Source organism: Pinus tabuliformis, chromosome J (genome assembly GCF_031772625.1).
Source record: "Pinus tabuliformis cultivar Carrire ecotype Pingquan chromosome J, CPIR1, whole genome shotgun sequence".
Classification (NCBI taxonomy): Eukaryota; Viridiplantae; Streptophyta; class Pinopsida; order Pinales; family Pinaceae; genus Pinus; species Pinus tabuliformis.
The window spans coordinates 162,707,246-162,716,916 of NC_142295.1; positions in this window are offsets into that span (position 1 = coordinate 162,707,246).

Consider the following 9,671-nt stretch of genomic DNA (forward strand, 5'->3'; position numbering starts at 1 on the left):
TTACAAAATGCGACTTGTTACTTATAGCCTTTTTTGGTTATAATACCATAGGTAAATTCCATGGGTGAATGAATATCATGGGTGGATGTCACAATACCATGGGAAAATACCATGGGTGAATGAATACCATGGGAGGATGCCACTTACAATACCATGGGTGGACAAATACCATAGGTGGATGAATACCATGGGTGGATGCCACTTACTATACCATGAGTAAATTCCATGGGTGGATGAATAACATGGGTTGATGAATACCATGGGTGGATGTTGTTATCACTCTAATATTTCTTTCGAAGTTAATGAAGGAAGAAAAGTCAAAGGTAACCACAAACCACTTTTGGAGATTAGGACCTAGCCTTCCTGATGCTCAAAGAGGGCTCTCTCTTTATAATTTAACTTTGTTTTAGTTAAGATGATTTTAGGCTAGTTATTGTTTGCACTTGGATTTTGGTTTGAATTTGGGTGGTGGGATCACTTTACTTAGATGAAAAGAGGTATGTTATTACCATTGGGCTATGGAGTCGAATGTCAGACAAACAAGACTGGATTCAGTTCTAAAAACAGTATCTACAGGGCAAGATAGATGAGTTACTGTAGATCTCAAAGGCTAAATGTTGAAATGGTTTCAAATCGGATCGAGGGAGCAATTAAGGGTTCCCTAGGCCGGACTCTGGAAGGAATGAAATAAGTCAACTGGGATGGGAGAAAATTAAGGGTTCTCAAATCCAGGTATCAAAGGAAAACATGTAAATGACTAACTATGCAAAACAAAGTGTACTTAAAGAAATTCTGAGTGATATCTCCAGTTAATTCATTCAAATTTAGAACACATTTAAGATTATGAAATACACAAGAAGATAACAAAATCATACAAAGAATATACTTCATTGCAAATGGATCATCTCATTAATCCTGCAGCAAAATGCTTTTATTACTTGCTCCAGTCTGTTGACTTGAAAATGGTACAATCACCCTTAGGTTTTAAGATCAAAATAACTCTACAAATGTAAAATAATCCACCATAATACTTCAAATTATGAAGTATTTATACAAAAGGAATTTACAAAATATCTCAAACTACATTGAGAACTAATCTAGGAAAAAGAAATATCTTCATGCAAGAAGATAGAGACAACTATTGAACTGCTGCTTGTTGTCCTTGTTATTTAGGTTCTGCTAGCTTTGCTCTTTGATCTTTTGCCCTTTATGCTGCTTGGCTATTTGGTCTTCACACTGGATGTTCTGTTTTACTTTAACCTTTCATCTGATACTCTTTCATCTGATACACTTTAACCTTGCTGACCTGTCAATATCCTTTTATTGTGTTGTTTTACTTTGTAATGTAGACTTATATTTTTACTGTGTTTTTCCTACAGCAAATCATTCAGTTTTTCCCATTTCTCCTCATTTGGTAATTTGATATTGAGAATTTTTCTGTATATTTCATCTGCCTCTGTATATTTGGAAAAAGTATGCTTATTAATAAACAAGTGTTTTACCTCATGCTGGAGGTAAAACAAGTTTTCAAAAGTTTGATACAACACTTTTCCTGTTGGTAAGCCCTTCATGGATGAAGTGATTACCTGTTCTCTGGCCACTTCCCTGATATTCTTATTATAATCCTCATCTGCCACTAGCTTATCATTTATTACTAAGGGATTAGGTAATCCCTTTTCCTTCAAAATTTCGAACTTAACCATGAACCTGTCAACGGCTAGTTGCATGGTTTGACACTTATCTTCTAAGTTAAACATCAAATTCCTCTTAGTGAGGACTTTTTTGACTTCCAAAATTGTACTTGTCATGTCAGGTATCTCAAGTTCTTGCAGCTCATACTTATTCTTGGAGTTGAGGAAGTGGATAATTCTTGTTGCTTCCTCTGGCATACCTCCAAGTTCTGCTTTAACCCTTTCAATGGATTCTGTAGCCTGCTTTATTAAATCTATTTTTTCAAAAATAACCTGGATGGATGGCCAAATGTCATTGACAGAGTCAATGATATTGGCCCACAGTTTCTCCTTAGCCTTAATTGTTGGCATTATGTTTTCTGGTATGACTGTATGTTACAGATGTTGTACTTGATGGCAACTCCAGTGGCAAGGCTCTCAGTTTGTTGAAAATTAAGAAGGACACAGGAAACCAGTTCAGGAGGTGCGTACCCGCAGGTACACCATGCAAGGTCCGCGTCCAGAGACGCTGGCCAGCTGTTCAGGAGGTGCGTCCACCCAGTGCACACATTTCAAGACAGAGAAAAAGCATGTGGGGGTTTCTTGTGTGGTATCTAGCCGACGGTTTTGTGTTTCTATGGTGTCGGCTCGTGGTATTGTTCCATGTTTTGGGGAGGAGCTTGCCTATATAAAGCAAAGGAGTTCATTTGGATTGTGCAATCGTCTTGGGTTGAATATCTTATTTGGTGAGATCTAGTCCAGATCTAAGAGGGCGAATCTTCTAATGGACTGTGATCTCTATGGCGCATGATCAGATCTGTAGATCTGACTGTTTGGGTTTGTTCTGAAGCCTTCATATCATTTATATCTAAAGGGTCACAGGTTCAGTGAAGGGAAAGTGCGTCGGGACGCAGGTACTGTAAAGGGCAAGTGCGCCGAGACGCAGCACAGTAGAGAGAGACCTGCGTGGGGACGCAGGGTGATCAAGGTTCAGGTGCGTCTCTGAAGTAGAAAGACGCGGCGCGAAAGTGTTTTCAGGTGCGTCTCTGTAGCAAAAGACGCGACGCGATAGTATCTTTGGGTGCGTCCCTGAAGCAATAGAACGCAGAGCAGTCAAAAGAACAGTGCGTGGGCACGCAGCGGAGCAGAAGGATATCTGCGTGTGGACGCAGAGTAGCAGAAGGTTAACGGCGTCTGGTCGCAGGCCACAGAAAGAAAAACTGCTTCTCTGTTTTAAGATGTTCTGTTGATTGAATTTCTCTATTGATAAGGTGTTCTGGGTTAGTTCTGTTGTTGCTGATCTGATATCTGTAGTGATCTATATCTGTTATGTACTTGTTGATTATCTGATGCTTTATGAAAAGAAGTAGGGGGTTGTAGCTCCCTTCCAGGAGTAGACTGGAAAACGAGAGAGAGAGAGAGTTGTAGCTCTCTGCAGGTTGCAGCCTGCGTACTGGTAAAGGACTGCACCAGTACAAAATCATTGTAAAAGAAGTTTCTAAATTGAAAGAAGATAGAGACATATTACAGCAGGTGGTTTTCACCCACATTGGGTTTCCACCTTACATCTTGTGTTCTTTGGTGTGACTATCTGTTTTTCATGCTCATTATTTTATGGTACTGACATGCTAAAATAATTCAAAGATCAAATAAGGAAGATTTATTAAATTGCTAGATAATACTGATTCACCCCCCCTCTCAGTATTATTTCCAACAATTGGTATCAGAGCAGGTCCTTCAGAGAAGCTTGATCGCTTGAAGGTAGATCGTTCATCATGAGCAACTACGAGAGAGAAGCATCAATAAGGCCACCGATTTTTGATGGGACAAACTTCAATTATTGGAAGGTAAGAGTTACTGCATATCTTCAATCTCTTGGTACATAAGTTTGGGACATTGTAGAAACAGGCTATGCTTTTCCTTCAGCTACTCCTACAGATCCAGCTGAGAAAAAGAAGTATGAAACAAATGCAAAAGCAGTCAGTACTCTATTAGGAAGTATATCCCAAACAGAATTCATGAAGGTAATGCACTTCAAATCAGCAAAAGAGATATGGGACAAAATGGTCACGAGCTATGAAGGAGATGAACAGGTAAAACAAGCTAAACTTCAAACTCTCAGGATTCAATATGAGACTCTCAAGATGTATAATGATGAAAGTGTTGCTAATTATTTTCTTCGGGTAGATGAGATTGTTAATTGTATGAAAAATTTGGGTGAAGAAATAAAAGAGGCTATAGTAGTTCAAAAGATTCTAAGATCATTATCCCCCAAGTTTGAATCTAAAGTATCTGCAATAGAAGAAAAGGAAAATCTCCGTGTTCTCACTATGTCTCAGCTACATGGAATTCTAACTGCTTATGAAATGAGAAAGGGAGGTCCATCAGACAGAAGGGAAGCTGCTTTTAAGGCATCAGGCAAAGAAGATTACTATGAAGCAAGCCATGTTCCAGAAGAAGAGGAAGAAGAATCAAATTTTGTCAGAAATCTTCAAAGGGGTTCTGGAAGGTTCAGAGGTAAGCTACCTTTCAAATGCTTTGCTTGTGGAAGAGTAGGTCATTATGCTGCAAAATTTCCTTATAAGGATAAAGGAAAGGAACCTGCTAGATGGAACAAGAAACAAAGTGCAAATAAGAAAAGCTACTACACCCATGAAGATAGTGACGGTTTATCAAACAGTGATGAAGATGAACAAGGTAATAAATATAAGTTGTTAATGGCATTTGAAGATGATGATTATGAGGATGCTGTAGATGTGAATAACCTCTATGATGAAATTACTAGACTCAAGAGATGTATAGAAGAAAAGAATGTGATCATTGATACTCTACAATTTCAAATTGATGAAAAAGAAAAACATCTTGAAAAAATAGAAGGTGAAATTGTTGGTCTCAGAAAAGAAATTGAGAAAACAAAAGCTATTAATCTTAAGTTTGTCAAAGGATCTGAAACTTTGGATGAGATTATCAATGTGCAGCGGCCTCCTCTAAACAGGACAGGTTTGGGTTACAATGGAGAAACCTCTCAAGCATCCACCTCAAAAAGTTATCTTGATGCGGCAAGAAGAAATGAGCAGAAGAACAATGAAGATAATCAGGTAAAGCAGGGACAAAATACAAACAGAAACTATCAGGGGAAATCCATCTTAAGGGTGAACAAAAGCTACAACCAGCCACAGGTAAAATCTTCTCAGTTTGGTTCAAGAATAGATGAAAATAGAAATTACAATCAGTTGGCAGGTAGATTCAATAACCGCAGAAGCTTCTTCAATGGACAATGCTTTTCTTGCCATAATTTTGGTCACAAAGCAGCTCAATGTGTTGCATATAAAACAATCATGACTAGGGAAGCTCAAAAACAAAGAAGTATGACAGGGATGACAAAAAGGACCTATAACAACTTTTCGGTTCTTGAAAATGAAGTCGAATGTTCTATTTGCAATAACTTTGGTCATGAAGAATCTGAATGCAGGAGCAGGTTTCAGCAGAAAAAGGAGCAAGCCTCAAGCACCAAAACATGGAGAATAAAGGAACCTCAAACAGAAAGATGTGGAATAGCATTTTATGCAGAGGGACAGGAAAATCTATGGTACATTGACAGTGGATGTTCGAAGCATATGACAGGTGATAAAGAAAAACTTGAATCTTATTCTGTTCTAGAAAAAGGAAAGAAAGTCTCTTTTGGAAACGATACTCCTGCAACTATAAAAGGAAAAGGCATTGCTCAGTTAAAAGGAAAGGTCAAAGCTGGAAATGTTTTGTATGTTGATGGATTGAAGCATAATCTTCTAAGTGTCAGCCAGATGTGTGATCAAAGAATCGAGGTTATTTTCAGATCAAATGGATGTATGGTTCGTGATCTTGATACAGGTAAAACAGTACTCAAAGGCAAAAGAACTCCAAATAATCTGTACATATTTGAAGAAGGACAACAACAATGCTATCTAAGCAAGGATGAAGAGCACTGGTTATGGCATCGAAGGTTGGGACATCTAAGCTTCTCACAAATAAGGAAAGCATGCAAATATCAGGCAGTTCGCGATCTTCCAGATATCAAAATTCCTGACAACACCATATGCAGATCATGTCAGTTTGGAAAACAAACCAGGACTAACTTTCCAGAGAAAGAAGGATCAGCTAGCATGCCTCTTGAGCTAGTACATACAGATACATGTGGTCCATTCAGGAAAAGAACACCTAGAGGAGAGGAATACTTGATATTATTTATTGACGATTTCTCCAGCTTTGTCTGGTTAGGACTTATGAAGCACAAAGATGAAGCATTTGAAAAATTCAAATCCTTCAAAGCCTTGGTTGAAAATGAATCAGGTCACAAAATTAAGTGCCTCAGATCCGACAGAGGTGGGGAATTTACTTCAAATGAATTTTTCGATTTCTGTGATGAACATGGGATAAGGAGAGAATTCTCTACAGCTAGAACTCCTCAGCAAAATGGAGTTGTTGAAAGAATGAACAGAACAATCCAACAAATGGCTCGTGCTATGCTTGATGAATCAGGAACTCCCGCAACTTTCTGGGGTGAAGCTGCACATGCTGCGGTTGTTATTCTCAACAAAACAAATGTCCGGGTGAACAGCACTCAAACTCCTCATGAGCTTTGGAGTGGCAGGACTCCTTCGGTAAAGCACTTCAAAATCTTTGGGAGCAAATGCTATATCAAGAATACTGATGAGCAGCTTGGCAAACTTGAACCTAGAGCAGATGAAGGCATTCTTCTTGGCTATTCTCCACATAGCAAAGCATACAAATGCTACAATAAAAGACTTGGCAGAATTGTTGACAGCATTGATGTGGTGGTTGATGAGAAGGGATACATTCCTAGGCAAATACATCGGGAAGATATCGAAGAAGATGAAGGCTACCCTCAAAGACAGAATGATGAAGAAGAAGAACCTCAAGAAGAACCTCAAGAAGAACCAGAGGAGCAGACAAGAATAGAAGAGAAAACTCCATCCAGATATGTTCAGAAGAATCATCCAGAATCTCAGATTGTGGGGCAGAAAGAAGCAGGTGTACAAACAAGAAGAACAGTTGCAGAAGCCTCAAGCTATTTGGCATTACTATCCTCTACTGAACCACAAAATGTGAAAGAAGCATGCAAAGATGAATGTTGGGTAAAAGCAATGGATGAAGAACTTGAGCAAATCGAAAAGAACAACACTTGGGAGCTGGTTCCTAGACCAAAGGATAAGAATGTTATCGGAACAAAATGGGTCTTCAAAAATAAATTGAATGAAAATGGAGAAGTAATTAGAAACAAAGCCAGACTTGTTTGTAAAGGGTATGCGCAGCAAGAAGGAATAGACTTTGAAGAAACTTTTGCTCCTGTTGCAAGACTTGAGGCCATCCGAATGTTCCTTGCTCTCTCAAGTTTTCAAAACTTCAAAGTATTTCAAATGGACGTGAAATCAGCCTTTCTGAATGGAGACTTGGAAGAAGAAGTGTACGTTGAACAACCAGATGGGTTCATTCTTGGAAATGATCCAAATCTTGTATGCCGATTGAAAAAGGCTCTCTATGGTCTCAAACAAGCCCCAAGGGCTTGGTACTACCGGTTGGACAAATATCTTCATCAACAAGGTTTTTCAAAAGGTTCAGCAGATAGCAATCTGTATATAAAAGTTGAAAATGACAAATTGCTAATACTTGTTGTGTATGTAGATGACATTATTTTTGGCAGCAATGAAGAAGCTATGAGTCAAAGTTTTGCCTCGGTCATGCAGAAAGAATTTGAAATGTCCTTGCTAGGAGAACTGACATATTTCCTTGGTTTGCAAATCCAACAAAAGGAAGGAGGAATCTTTTTATCTCAAACCAAGTATCTCAAACAGATTTTGAAGAAATATGGCATGGAAGATGCAAAACCAGTATGTACACCCATGGTCACAGGATGTAGTCTCAGTGCAAATGATGAATCTGCAGCAGTACACCAACCAACCTACAGATCTATGATTGGAAGTTTACTATATTTGACAGGTACCCGACCGGACATCATGCATGCAGTTGGAATAGTTGGAAGATTTCAGGCAAATCCAAAGGAGACTCATCTTCAGGCAGTAAAGAGAATCTTAAAATATCTTCAAGGGACTCAAAATTATGGCTTATGGTATCCTAGAGATACAGATCTTTCTCTTCATGCTTATACAGATGCAGATTGGGCCGGAAGCGTGGATGACAGGAAAAGCACAAGTGGTGGTGCGTTCTTTATGGGTTCCAGACTGGTATCTTGGTTCAGCAAGAAACAGAGTTCGATCGCCTTGTCTACAGCTGAAGCGGAATATGTTGCTGCTGCATCTTGTTGCACCCAACTTCTTTGGATGATGCAAACTTTGCAGGATTTTCAAATCACTTGTACACCACCAATCCCCATCTTATGTGATAACACAAGTGCAATCAGCATCTCAAAGAACCCTGTTATGCATTCAAAAACCAAGCACATACCAATCAAGTACCATTTTCTCCGGGAGCAAGTGCTTGAACAGAAAGTCAAGTTGGAGTATGTTCCTTCCAAAGAACAAGTTGCTGATATTCTCACCAAACCATTGCCCAGGGACACGTTTGAATACCTCAGGCAAAAGCTGGGGGTTGTTGATGCATCATCTTATTGTTGAACATCTTTTTATTGGTGGTACAGGCTCAGGGGGAGCACATAATGCATTGTTGGCATTATGGAGAAGGAGATCTTGGAAATAGCTGCAATATGTCTCTATCTCTTTCATGGTGGATCTCTGGTTATTTGTTGCAGATCTGGAGGAGCATGAGCTTAGGGGGAGCATACCCTTTGCCCTTGATGTCAAAGGGGGAGAATGAAGCTGAAGTCTGTAAGGTTGCCATCAAGTCCAAAGGGGGAGATTGTTGGCATTATGTTTTCTGGTATGACTGTATGTTACAGATGTTGTACTTGATGGCAACTCCAGTGGCAAGGCTCTCAGTTTGTTGAAAATTAAGAAGGACGCAGGAAACCAGTTCAGGAGGTGCGTACCCGCAGGTACACCATGCAGGGTCCGCGTCCAGAGACGCTGGCCAGCCGTTCAGGAGGTGCGTCCACCCAGTGCACACATTTCAAGACAGAGAAAAAGCATGTGGGGGTTTCTTGTGTGGTATCTAGCCGACGGTTTTGTGTTTCTATGGTGTCGGCTCGTGGTATTGTTCCATGTTTTGGGGAGGAGCTTGCCTATATAAAGCAAAGGAGTTCATTTGGATTGTGCAATTGTCTTGGGTTGAATATCTTATTTGGTGAGATCTAGTCCAGATCTAAGAGGGCGAATCTTCTAATGGACTGTGATCTCTATGGCGCATGATCAGATCTGTAGATCTGACTGTTTGGGTTTGTTCTGAAGCCTTCATATCATTTATATCTAAAGGGTCACAGGTTCAGTGAAGGGAAAGTGCGCCGGGACGCAGGTACTGTAAAGGGCAAGTGCGCCGAGACGCAGCACAGTAGAGAGAGACCTGCGTGGGGACGTAGGGCGATCAAGGTTCAAGTGCGTCTCTGAAGCAGAAAGACGCAGCGCGAAAGTGTTTTCAGGTGCGTCTCTGTAGCGAAAGACGCGGCGCGATAGTATCTTTGGGTGCGTCCCTGAAGCAACAGAACGCAGAGCAGTCAAAGGAACAGTGCGTGGGCACGCAGCGGAGCAGAAGGATATCTGCGTGTGGACGCAGAGTAGCAGAAGGTTAACGGCGTCTGGTCGCAGGCCACAGAAAGAAAAACTGCGTCTCTGTTTTAAGATGTTCTGTTGATTGAATTTCTCTATTGATAAGGTGTTCTGGGTTAGTTCTGTTGTTGCTGATCTGATATCTGTAGTGATCTATATCTGTTATGTACTTGTTGATTATCTGATGCTTTATGAAAAGAAGTAGGGGGTTGTAGCTCCCTTCCAGGAGTAGACTGGAAAACGAGAGAGAGAGAGAGTTGTAGCTCTCTGCAGGTTGCAGCCTGCGTACTGGTAAAGGACTGCACCAGTACAAAATCATTGTAAA